Below are 14,140 nucleotides of genomic sequence, written 5' to 3' on the forward strand. Positions count from 1 at the left end.
CACTTTTGGTAGTATGGCCATTTTGACAATATTAATTCTGCCTATCCAAGAACATGGGAGATCTTTCCATCTTCTAAGGTTTTCTTTAATTTCTTTCTTTAGTGTTCTGTAGTTCTCATTGTAGAGGTCTTTCACCTCCTTTGTTAGATTGATTCCCAAGTATTTTATTTTTTTCAAAGCTATTGTGCATGGGGTAGTTTTCCTAAATTCTTTTTCTGAAGATTCATCACTTATGTATAAAAATGCATCGGATTTATGAGCATTGATCTTATATCCTGCTACTTTACTGAATTCACTTATGAGTTCTAAAAGTTTTCTGGTGGAATTTCCTGGTTCCTCTAAATATCAATATTCTTAATAGATAATTTCATCTTTCATTTTTAAGTTGATATATCCACAGATATTTATTTCATATACATTTTTGGGGTTTTTCAAATTATTTAGTCTTTTATTAGAATTGAATTGTACAGATTAATTTTTTTTTTTTTTGTACCAGGGATTGAACTCAGGAGTGCTCAACCACTGAGCCACATCCCTAGCCCTATTTTGTATTTTATTTAGAGACAGGGTCTCACTGAGTTGCTTAGCACCTCACTTTTGCTGAAGCGGGCTTTGAACTTGTGATCCTCCTGCCTCAGCCTCCTGAGCCACTGGAATTATAGGTATTGTACCACTGTGCCCAGATTGGGATGCTTTTAAATAGATCTCTCTAAACATATAAGGATTTAATATAGAGAATTTTTAAGAAAATTTTAAAGGACTATAAGAGTGGGCTTTGGCTCATGTTGTCAGAAGTGAGTCCCAGGGTAGTACTGCAGAACTGGGCTGTCAAGGGAATTGCATCCACTGTCTCTACCCAGAAGGAGGACAGAGAATCAAGATGCTACAAATGGAATTACTGACATTAGGAGTACACCACTAAAGCTACAACTTGGTAATCTAAAGGATACTGTAGCAACTACTACTGAACACTTACAAAGCTACTGCAGTCAATTATTCCATCTTGCTGACCAACAAAAACAAAACAACAAAAGAGCAGGGGAAGAAGGCTTTAGGTTCAGATCATCTTCCAGCACACTCCAATGACCAAATTAGCAGAAAAAAATTCATCTCTAAAATTCTAACTGCACAGAAGTCTTAGAAATCTACTTTTTCTAGATGTATAGTACAAGAAGTCAAGTATGAAAGATTGTAATGGATGCTGAGTACCAAACTCCCTTAAGCAACAAAATTTTCACTTATCCCATCTATTTTTTTCAATTTATTTATGTATTTTAGCAGTTTCTAAAATTTCCTGAAGGTCTTCTGCATTTTCTGTTAGGTGGATTTCCAAATATGTTATGATTTTTATTCTTATTTCTTACTGATTTAAGACATTCCAAATAAATTGTGGTCTGCTAAACCTGTGTGTTGTATTCTTTTTAACAGAAACATATTTTCTTTTTGTCTCAAAATGATCTAGATATCACTTTGAAGAATGTACAAAGGGCAGAAAAACATGTTAAATTGTTCCACAGAATGCAATCAACAAAATTCAGGTTATAAGAAGTGACAGGATAATTAATCTGGTTTCTTTAACAAATAAACTCTAAAGAAGCTGGGCATAGTGGCACATGCCTATAAACCCAGTGACTCAGGAGGCTGAAGCAGGAGGATCACAAGTTCAAAGCCAGCCTCAGCAACTTAGCAAGACCCTAAGCAACTCAGTGAGATCCTGTCTCTAAATAATAATACAAAAAAGGGCTGGGGATGTGACTCCGTGGTTAAGTGCCCATGGGTTCAATCCCCAAATACTAAAACAAACAAACAAAAATTCAAAAGGAAAAAGAGGAGTAAAGGTTTCTTTACTAAGACATATCAAAGCAAACCCTAAGGAAAACAGGCAAACCTACAGTGTTGCAAGATGCATGGTGAGGTAATAAAAGTGAAAAGAAAAGGAGTTATTATAGAAGAATAGGGGTTTATTCTTGAGATAAAGGGATTGTAATTAGGAAGAGGGACTTAAAAGGTTTCTAGGGTTGGGAATAAGGATCTGTCTCCTGACCTGTGTATTGTTCTTTATGTTTGCTATTCTGAATAGCAATAAAAGTTTCTTAAAATGAAAAGCACATAAAACATGGCATCTAATAAAAAGGTATATACATATTTGAAGTCATTTCAACATTACAAGTGGTATCTTTATGGGAGAAGAGAATGAAAGTGAAGATTGGAGAAGAAAAATTAATGAGTTTGGCCTGAAAATAACAATGTGCTAATAATGGCTAACATTTATATATAGTCTTTAATATATATTAGGCAATGTTACTTGTGGTTTGCATTTATCTGATCCTCTGAAATAGATATTCCTGTTTTACAGTACCAGAGAACTGAGGCACAGAGAGTACTTACCTAAGGTCACAGTGCTGGTAATTGGCAAAGCAAAACATGAACCCATGCAGTCTGTTCCATAGTTTGTTGATAACCATTATTCTGTGTTGCTGTCTTCTAAGAACTATGCTTATCTCAACTCTGCTCCTGATGCCCAGTAAAAATTCTGTCCAGCTGCTACTCACATGACTAATCAACCTCTCAAATATCTCAAATACAGTACACCTTAGAACAATATTTTTCATCCACCATTAAATCAAAACACTTGAGAGTTAACTCTTTTGTTATCTCCCACATAAATCTGTCAGCATATCTTACTGTCTTAACTTCAAAATAAAGCCCAAATTTGACCACTTAAACATATTTACTGTTAGCATCCTCATCCAAACCACCATCATCCCTCACCTGAGCTACTATAACAGTCTCCTAATTTGCCCCATTTGCCCTTTGCCCCCTACTGCTCATGCTCCACATAGGTTTTTTTTTTTTTTAAATGAATTAAAATTCCCCTGTTTAAATGACATCCCAATGGCTGTATATTGCTCTGCTCCACACCCCTCTTCCTCTCCTTCTCCTTCCAGCACTTGGTATTGAACCCAGGGCCTTGTGCATGTTAGGCAAATGCTCTATCATCAAGCTACATCCCTGGTCCTGCCCATTGCTTTTAGAACAAACCCAGACTCCTTACCAATACCTACAGAACTACACATCTGCTCTTATCTTTTCAAGATCGCCTACCATTCTTATCCTAGTTCTTGAGCATTTTTATTCTTAAGCATATTTTCATTTATAGAACACAGAAATAACAATAATTTATTTGACTTTTTATTTTGAAAATAGAAGAATAAGGTCAAAATCATCAGGAATGATGAATTTATCTCAGTCTAGGGTAGTACTTAATGTAATATTTAAACTGACCATTCCCTGACCTTAGTTGTCAACTTCCTTTACCCTTAATGGACCAAAGCAAGGATCATCAAAGTCACTGGAGAACTGAAGCATTTGAAGGAGTAAAGACTACAGGAAGCAAAAATAGAAGGAAGAAGTAGGGAGAGAGAGAGGGCTCACCACCCTTACATTGGGAATCAGTTTGGACTTATTCATCAAATGTCCATTTACTGTCCTTTTGACCATTTATAGAAGATATTTCTCTGCCCGTTGTATTTGAGCTCAGCCAGATGACTTGCTTTCACCAATGAGATATTAACAAATGTGAGATATGCAAAGTGTATGCTTTAAATCTGTATGGTTTCTCCTGAGCTTTCTTTGGTGGCTACTGTGAGAAAAAGGATGCCTCAAGAAACCAATAGTCCCTTGAGTCTGGACCTCAGAATAAACATGTGAAGCATTCCTGAACCTAATCTGTAGTTTTATGTAAGACCATGGGCACACCCATGCAATAGACCTACAGACCCATGAGCATGAAGTGAATGCTGTAATTGTAAGCCACTGACTGAGTTTGAGGTAGTTTGTTACACAAAAATTTTGTGACAATTGCCAACTAATATAAATGGCAACAATTAGTGACAGGTGTCTGTTCTGTTCCCTCATCTTTATCTCTCAGTGAATCCACAACTAGTTTCTCTAAACCAAGGAGAAATAGCTGAAAAAACTCTAATTGTGTACATTCTCCAAATCAGAAAGTAGTACTAATTGCACTAGTACTGTGCATCTATAATATGCTATATTTTGTGTAAGAGAAAATGAAAATGTGTGTGTGTGTGTGTGTGTGTGTGTGAGAGAGAGAGAGAGAGAGCGAGAGAGAGAGAGAGAGAGAGAGAGAGAGAGAGAGAGAGAGAGGCTTTTTAGAAAAAAATCAAACAATGGAAGTAACCAGAAACTTTTAAAAAGTACTCATAGGGTATATTAAAAAAAAAGTGGATGGGATGGAAAGGAAGCAAGACTTCTTAGAGTATATCTCTTCAGTATGTTTTGACTTTTGAACCATTTGTATATTTAACAATGAAATCAAAGTAAAAAGCAAACCTTAGAATAGAAAATAGACCAAAAAAAAGGAAACTATTAAATTTTGAAAATTACCACTTAGTGAAATTAACTTTTAAACACAATATAAAAACTGTTCAGTCTTAGTGGACTATATAGAGGAAAAAGCTGAAAAAACTAACTCAGTAATTGTGAAGGTTAATTTTATGTTTCAACTTGATTGAGCTACAAAATGCCTGAATATTTAGTCAAATGTTATTTTGGGTGTGTTCAGTAAGTTGTGTCTAGATGAAACTCCCATTTGAATCAGAAAGACTGAATAAAGCCAACTGCCCTTCCCAATGTAGTCAGGCCTCCTCCAATCCATTGAACACTGAATAGAATCATAAGACTGAGAAGGAGAGAATTTATTCTTCCTGTCTGATGGTCTTTGAACTGGGACATTAGTCTTCTGCTTTTGGATTTGAACTTGGGCTGGAACTCATTATCATTGGCTTCCCTGGTTCTCAGGCCTCAGACTTGGAGAATATATTTGTACACACACATACATATACATACACTGTCATGTGTCACTTAATAATGGGGATATGTTTTGAGAAATGCATTGTTAGGTGATTTCATCATTGTGAGAACATCATAAAGTATATTTACACAAACTAAGATGACTACATTGTCACTAAGTAATGTAATCTTATGGAACCACTGTTGAGTGCATTGTTTATCCTTGGCCAAAATGTCATTATGCAATATATGACTGTGTGTGTGTATTCTGTTTCTCTGAAGAACACTAGTACAGTTGTCTTATTCTTAGTTGTAATATTGTATTAGTAATATTGGTATTCTTAGTTGTAATATTGGTATTAGGAAGTAGAAAACACTTTGTATTATAGGATAAAGTAAATGATCAAATATTTTAATGCTTATAGAAACAATTTCAGTTTAAGAGAAAAAATATAATTTATCATTTTGTTAACTTTATGGTTAATACTTTTGTCTCCCTGCTTAGGAAATCTCTATCCAACTCAGGATGATATTATCCTTCATTTCTTTTTTTTAAAATTTTTTTTATTTTAATTTATTTTTATTGTAAACAAATGGGATACATGTTGTTTCTGTTTGTACATGGAGTAACAGCATACCATTTGTGTAATCATACATTTATATAGAGTAATGATGTTTGATTCATTCTGTTATTTTTTTCCTTCCCCCCCACCCCTCCCACCCCTCTTTTCCCTCTATACAGTCCCTTCTTCCTCCATTCTTGCCCCCTCCCACCCCCCCATTATGTGTCATCATCTCCTTATCAGCAAGATCATTCTTCCTTTGATTTTTTGAGATTGGCTTATCTCACTTAGCATGATATTCTCCAATTTCATCCATTTGCCTGCAAATGCCATAATTTTATTATTCTTTATAGCTGAGTAATATTCCATTGTATATATATATACCACAGTTTCTTTATCCATTCATCAATTGAAGGACATCTAGTTTGGTTCCACAGTCTGGCTATGGTGAATTGAGCAGCAATGAACATTGATGTGGCTGTATCTCTGTAGTATGCTGATTTTAAGTCCTTTGGGTATAGGCCGAGGAGTGGGATAGCTGGGTCAAATGGTGGGCCCATTCCAAGTTTTCTAAGGAATCTCCACACTGCTTTCCAGAGTGGCTGCACTAATTTGCAGCCCCACCAGCAATGTATGAGTGTACCTTTTCCCCCACATCCTCTCCAACACCTGTTGTTGCTTGTATTCTTGATAATCACCATTTTAATTGGAGTGAGGTGGAATCTTAGTGTAGTTTTGATTTGCATTTCTCTTATTACTAAAGATGTTGAACATTTTTTCATATGTTTGTTGATTGCTTGTATATCTTCTTCTGTGAAGTGTCTGTTCATTTCCTTAGCCCATTTGTTAATTGGGTTATTTGTATTCTTGGTGTAGAGTTTTTTGAGTTCTCTATATATTCTGTAAATTAGTGCTCTATCTGAAGTATGAGTGGCAAAGATTTTCTCCCACTCTGTAGGCTCTCTCTTCGCATTGCTGATAGTTTCCTTGGCTGAGAGAAAGCTATTTAGTTTGAAGCTATCCCAGTTGTTGATTCTTGCTGTTATTTCTTGTGCTATGGGAGTCCTGTTAAGGAAGTCTGATCCTAAGCCAACAAGTTGAAGATTTGGACCTACTTTTTCTTCTATAAGATGCAGGGTCTCTGGTCTAATTTCAAGGTCCTTTGATTCATTTTGAGTTGATTTTTGTGCAGGGTGAGAGATAGGGGTTTAATTTCATTCTATTGCATATGGTTTTCCAGTTTTCCCAGCATCATTTGTTGAAGAGGCTATCTTTTCTCCATTGCATATTTTTGGTACCTTTGTCTAATATGAGAAAATTGTATTTATTTGGGTTTGTCTCCATGTTCTCTATTCTGTACCATTGATCTACCTGTCTATTTTGGTGCCAATACCATGCCATTTTTGTTACTATTGCTTTGTAGTAGAGTTGAAGATCTGGTATTGCAATACCCCTGTTTCTATCTTCCTGCTAAGGATTGTTTTAGCTCTTCTGGGTTTCTTATTCTTCCAAATGAATTTCATGATCGCTTGCTCTATTTCTGTGAGATACATCATTGGGATTTTAATTGGAATTGCATTGAATCTGTATAGCACTTTTGGTAGTATGGCCATTTTGACAATATTAATTCTGCCTATCCAAGAACATGGGAGATCTTTCCATCTTCTAAGGTTTTCTTTAATTTCTTTCTTTAGTGTTCTATAGTTTTCATTGTAGAGATCTTTTACCTCTTTTGTTAGATTGATTCCCAAGTATTTTATTTTTTTTGAGGCTATTGCAAATGGAGTTGTTTTCCTCATTTCCCTTTCAGCTGTTTCGTTGCTTGAGTATAAAAATGCTTTAGATTTATGCGTGTTGATTTTATAGCCTGCTATTTTGCTGAATTCATTGATGAGGTCTAGAAGTTTTCTGGAGGAGTTTTTTGGATCCTCTAAATACAGAATCATGTCATCAGCAAATAGTGACAGCTTAAGTTCCTCTTTTCCTATTCGCATCCCTTTAATTTCTTTAGTCTGCCTAATTTCTCTGGCTAGATTTCGAGGACAATGTTGAATAGAAGTGGTGAAAGAGGATGAATAGAAGTGGTGAAAGAGGACATCCCTGTCTTGTTCCCGTTTTTAAAGGGAATGGTTTTAGTTTTTCTCCATTAAGACTGATGTTGGCCATGGGCTTAGCATAAATAGCCTTTACAATGTTCAGGTATATTCCTACTAACCCTATTTTTTTTCTAGTGTTTTGAGCATGAAGGAGTGTTATATTTTGTCGAACGCTTTTTCTGCATCAATTGAAATAACCATATGATTCTTATCCTTAAGTCTATTGACATGATGGATTATGTTTATTGATTTATGGATGTTAAACCATCCTTGCATTCCAGGGGTGAACCCCACTTGATCGTGGTGCACGATTTTCTGAATATGTTTTTGGATACGGTTTGCCAATATTTTGTTAAGGATCTTTGCATCTATATTCATCAAGGATATTGGTCTAAAATTTTCTTTCCTTGATGTGTCTTTTCCTGGTTTGTGTATGAGGGTGATATTAGCTTCACAGAATGAGTTTGGTAGGATACCCTCTGTTTCTATTTCCTGGAATACTTTGAGAAGTATTGGAATGAGTTCTTCTTTGAAGGTCTTATAGAACTCGGCTGAGAATCTGTCTGGTCCTGGGCTTTTCTTGGATGGTAGGTTTTTAATGGCTTCTTCTATTTCATTGCTTGATATTGATCTGTTTAAATTGTGTATGTCCTCCTGGTTCAGTTTGGGAGGAGCATATGTCTCTAGAAATTTGTCAATGTCTTCGGTAGTTTCTATTTTGTTGGAATATAGATTTTCAAAGTAACTTCTCATTATGTTATGTATCTCAGTGGTGTCTGTTGTGATATTTCCTTTTTCATCACGAATTTTAGTAATTTGAGTTTTCTCTCTCCTTCTCTTTGTTTGTGGCTAAGGGTTTGTCTATTTTGTTTACTTTCTCAAAGAACCAACTTTTTGTATTGTCAATTTTTTGAATTGTTTCGTTTCAATTTCATTGATTTCAGCTCTGATTTTAATTATTTCCTGTCTTCTACTACTTTTGCTGTTATTCTGTTCTTCTTTTTCTAGGGCTTTGAGCTGTAATGTTAGGTCATTTAGTTGTTGACTTTTCATTCTTTTCTGGAATGCGCTCCATGCAATGAATTTTCCTCTTAGTACCGCTTTCATAGTGTCCCAGAGATTTTGATATGTTGTATTGTCATTCTCATTGACCTCTAAGAATTTTTTTATCTCCTCCCTGATGTTTCTGTTATCCATGTTTCATTCAATAGCATATTATTTAGTCTCCAGGTGTTGGAGTAATTTCTGTTTTTTATTTTGTCATTGATTTCTACTCTCAGTCCATTGTGATCTGATAGAACACAAGGCAGTATCTCTATTATTTTGCATTTCCTAAGGGCTGCTTTGTGGCATAACATATGGTCTGTTTTTGAGATGGTTCCATGTGCTGCTGAGAAGAAAGTGAATCCGCTCGTTGTTGGATGGAATATTCTATATATGTCTATTAAGTCTAGGTTATTGATTGTGTTATTGAGTTCTATGGTTTCTTTGGTTTTTGTTTGGAAGATCTATCTAGTGGTGACAGCAGTACATTAAAGTCACCCAGAATTATTGTGTTGTGGTCTATGTGATTCCTGAAATTGAGAAGGATTTGTTTGATGTACAGGGATGCACCATTGTTTGGGGCATAAATATTTACTATCGTTATGTCTTCCTGATTTATGGTTCCCTTAAGCAGTATGAAATGTCCTTCTTTATCCCTTCTGACTAACTTTGACTTGAAGTCCACTTTATCTGATATAAGAATGGAAACCCCCACTTTTTTTACTGAGTCCATGTGCGTCCCATCCTTTCGCCTTTAGTCTATGGATGTCTTTTTCTATGAGATGAGTCTCTTGCAGGCAGCATATTGTTGGGTGTTTCTTTTTAATCCATTCTGCCAGTCTATGTCTTTTGATTGATGAGTTTAGGACATTAACGTTCAGGGTTATTATTGAGATATGATTTGTATTCCCAGTCATTTGGCTTATTTTTGGTTTTTAAGTTGGCTTGGTTTCTCCCTTGAGTGGTTTTTCTCTAAGGTAGTTCCTCCCTTTGCTGACCTACATTGTTGTTTTTCATTTCCTCCTCAAGGAATATTTTGTTGAGAACATTCTGTAGTGCAGGCTTTCTATTTGTAAATTCTTTTAACTTTTGTTTATCATGGAAGGATTTTATTTCATCTTCAAATCTGAAGGTTAGTTTTGCTGGGTATAGGATTCTTGGTTGGCAACCATGTTCTTTCAGAGCTTGAAATATGTTGGTCCAGGCCCTTCTAGCTTTTAGAGTCTGGGTTGAGAAGTTGGCTGCTATCCGTATTGGTCTTCCCCTATATGTAATCTGATGCTTTTCTCTCCCGGCCTTCAAAATCCTATCTTTATTTTGAATGTTAGGCATTTTCATTATAATGTGCCTTGGTGTGGATCTGTTGTGTTTTTGTGCATTTGGTGTTCTGTAAGCCTCTTGTATTTGATTTTCCATTTTATTCTTCAGGTTTGGGAAATTTTCTGATATTATTCCATTGAATAGGTTGTTCATTCCTTTGGCTTGTAACTCTGTGCCTTCCTCAATCCCAATAATTCTTAAATTTGGTCTTTTCGTGATGTCCCACAGTTCTTGGAGATTCTGTTCATGATTTCTTACCATCTTCTCTGTTTAAGCAACTTTATTTTCAAGATTAAATATTTTGTCTTCATTGTCTGACGTTTGTCTTCCACGTGGTCTAGTCTTTTGGTGATGCTTTCCATTGAGTTTTTTATTTGGTTTATTGTTTCCTTCATTTCAAGGATTTCTTTTTTTTTTTTTTTTTTTTAATCTCTGCTCTTTCAGCTTATTGGTATTATCATTCATTGCCTGCATTTTCTCTCTTATCTCATGCATTGCTTCATGAATCATCTTAATCATGTATAATCTGAAGTCCTTTTCTGACATTTCTTCTAACATACCTTCATTGGATTCTATTAATATAGAATCTAGATTTGTTTGGATCATTTTCTTCCCTTGTTTTTTCATGTTGTTCATGTATCTTCCCCTCTAGCAGTGCAGATCTGGAGTATTGCATATTTCCCTCTATAGGCTTATAGTGGCCCTATACATTTCCAAAACCTTTCTTTAAGGGGAGATCAATATTAGCAGCGCCCAATTCAGACACTATGTAATCCTAGGCCAAATAGCTCCTGTGAGGACAATAACAAAATTGTCATAATAAATAGAATGAGTTCAAATATCATCTTCAGTAAAACAAACAGATTTGCAATAAGATCTGCAGTTTCTAATGGAGGACAAAGAGGATGCAGAGGGATGTAGAATGTGGCTGTTAATGGGATAAGAAAAGAATATACAGAAGTTCTAGATAATAGAAAGGGTGAGAGTGTAATCAAAAGAAATTGGATGTTAGCTGCAAAAAAGGGAGAAAGAGACTCTGAGGGAACAGGTAAACAAAAGGAAAAGAAAGCAAGAAAAGTAAAGAAATAAAAACTTAAAATTTTTCAATAAGGAGAAAAAAGAAAATCTACAGTATAACAGTCATATAGTAATGAAACCTCCCAGTCTTCAGTAGCCTGATGCTTGAGAGGTACCTGACAATGAGCTTCAAGCCTCCAGCAGGCATCTCAGAATGGGATTTGCCCCACCTAAAGATCAGAGCTACGGCTTCCAGGATAATCCAAGATGGCCGCTCTGGCTTTGAAATGTGTTGGCAAATGGGGAGCTGCAGCTCAGGGTGTGGATGTGGTCAGCTGGAGGTCCTGGAGGCAGGATGTGGTTGGTCAGGCAGGGGTCCTGGAGGTCCGGTGTGTCTGGTGTGGTTGTGGGATCCTGGAGGTCGGGTGCAATCAGTCGGTTTGGGGTCCCGATGATAGGGTGCAGTCAGTTGGTCTGGGGGTCCTGGCGGCAGGGAGCAGTCAGTCGATGTGAGGGCCCCAGAGGCAGGGAGTGATGGGTCGGGCTGAGGGATCCTGGAGAGGGGGCTCAGTCAGTCTGGCCAGAGGTCCTACGGGGCCTGGCTGTTGTCTCAAAATGGCGGCAGCCACGTGTAACCAAACCTGCAGGTACTGTAACAGTGAACTTCCAGGCAACAGCAGGCAGCTGGTACTCCACTGGCAGTCGGCAATCAGTTTGCTGACTATTGTGGGATGATCGGGAAGTGAACCTTGTGCGTTGGGTGATGGATAGGTGTAAAGCAGGCGATGGACAGGCGAGAAGCCGGCAAATGGTGGATGATAGACACCTGACAGTGAGCAATCTGCACTCAAAAAAGGCGTCGATATGCTGGCAGACTGCAGGTGATCACAGCAGACAAATGGGGTAAACACCAGGGGATCAATAAGCAGCAAAAACTGCCTCACCAAAAAACAGATATCCTCTGCTTGAAACTGGAGTTGTGGAGCGACATGGAATGCAGCCTCCCTCTAGTCCGCCATCTTGGATCTCGCATTTCTTACTCTTTGAAAAAAGGGCCAGCTTAGGGGATCTTGCTGTGGACATTGGGAGCCTGGGGTGAAGGGTCCCAAGGGAGCCACCTGCACAGGCTCTGCAGGAGGGGCAGCTTACAGCCAGGAGGAGCATGGAGGGGAAGGGGCTTCATTTCTTATACCTTTAACTTTCACATTTAACTTTATTATCCACCTTTAATTTTTTATGATGTAAGATGGGGTTGAGGTTGTGTGTTGGCTTGTTTGTTTCTTAAACAGATTCTAGAAAAGACCCTTTATTATAAAGACCAGAAAAAAAGTTTGAACTGGACTCTGGCTCAAGGTCAGCACAGCAAGTGGTTGAAGCTTCTCTGCACAAAGATTACATAAACCAGCAACATGAAGTGAATCATTATACCTTAGAGAATTTTACTAAATCTGATAAAGCACTGAAAAGATGGGTGGTGTTCCTTTCGACTTTCCAGATTCTCCAATGTCCTAGGGTTTTATTCTAATTTATTTGCAAAATTAACATGATCAAATTAAAATCTAAATTAGAGCCAAAAATTTAGGCTGCAGCATCTGGTTTTCCTTATTACCCTCCAATCTTTGGGTATTGTGTATAAAATAATGAATGCATACATTTTTGCTATAAAATGCAAATTAGGTGGTAGAGAGTAATATTTTTCTGTTTCCTGTTAGATTTACATAATTCAAAGTTTAAATATTATACTCTCTCATTACTTTCTTGTAGAACATAGTCTGTTTTGAACACAGATCTGCTGAACATATGAAGGAAATGACATTTGCTTTAAACCCATGTTAAATTATAACCATGACCTGTGACTTTTAAGTATCATGACTAACTTTTAGACTATTCTTCATTGTTGATTCAAACAAGAGTAATTGGGTGTTTATATTTATTGTATTAACTCAAGCAGACTTATGGATTTGTACATGATTGACCTCATGTATAATGACTAAATTGAAAGCCTTCACAAACTATCCTGAATTATTCCAGTTTCACCTCCACTTATATAACGTTGGACAAATAGAGTAACCTCTGTGAAGTTGTTTTCCCACCTGAAAAGGCTAAGTTTACTGTATATTGTGATTACCAGGAGAGCTAATAAATCATATAGAGTTCAAAGCCCATTGAAGCAGGATGGGGAGATGGCCTGGTTCTCTCTATTTTTTACCAAGTTCCCTCACATAATTCTGACTACACACAAAAATTTGAGAACTTTTGTCTTAATATGCCTCCATTGATAGATTGATCAATTCAATCACTTATTTATTTATTTATTTTGGGGATACTGGAGATTGAACTCAGGGACACTGAGTCACATCCCCAGCCCTATTTTGTATTTTATTGGGAGACAGTGTCTCACTATGTTGCTTAGCACCTTGCTTTTGCTGCCCAATTAGGATATGTATAAGAAATGACTTTATTTCTCATAGTAAAGAGAGCACTCATACTACATGGTGTGATTTGAAAATAGAACATTCAAAATACATACGCTGCATACTCCTAATCAATTACTTATTACAGGCAAATAGCTGGGTGACTGCATATATCCCAATCCTCCTGCCTCAGCCTTCTGAGCTGCTGGGATTACAGGCATATACCACCACATCTGGCACACTTATTTATTTTTTAATATATGCATGCAGATGACAGTAAATATGTACTGAGTGACTAGGTGCTGTCATACAGTGCTGAAGTATCAAAGATGAAAGATGTAGCCCTGCCTGTTATGGGCTGAATGTTTATCTTCCCCCCAAATTCATAAGTTGAAACTCTAGCCCCCAATGTGGCTGTATTAGGAGATAGGGCCTGTGAGGAAGTGATAAAGGTTAAATGAAGTCATAAGTGTGGAACTCTAGTCTGATAGAGCTGGGCCTGTCTTAAAAGGGAGGTACCAGAACTCCCTTGCTCTTCCTCTGCCATGTGAGGACACATCAAGAAGGTGACCATGTACAAGTCTAGAATAGGGCCTACAGGGAATTAAATCAGCCAGCACTTTGATCTTAGACTTTCTGGTATCCAAAACTATGAGGAAGAAATGTCTATTATTAATGTCATCTGATCTGTGGTATTTTGCTATGGTAACTTGAGCAGACTAATACATTTCCCGCCTTAAAGAAGTTGTCAGTTTAGTGGAAGAGACACACAAATAACTGATAAATTTAATATGATATTATGTACTCTGATACAAGCAAACAAAGTACTGAGGAAGCATTTTGTTACCAAACATGTTACCAGAAGAACAAAATT

Source organism: Sciurus carolinensis, chromosome 6 (genome assembly GCF_902686445.1).
Source record: "Sciurus carolinensis chromosome 6, mSciCar1.2, whole genome shotgun sequence".
Classification (NCBI taxonomy): Eukaryota; Metazoa; Chordata; class Mammalia; order Rodentia; family Sciuridae; genus Sciurus; species Sciurus carolinensis.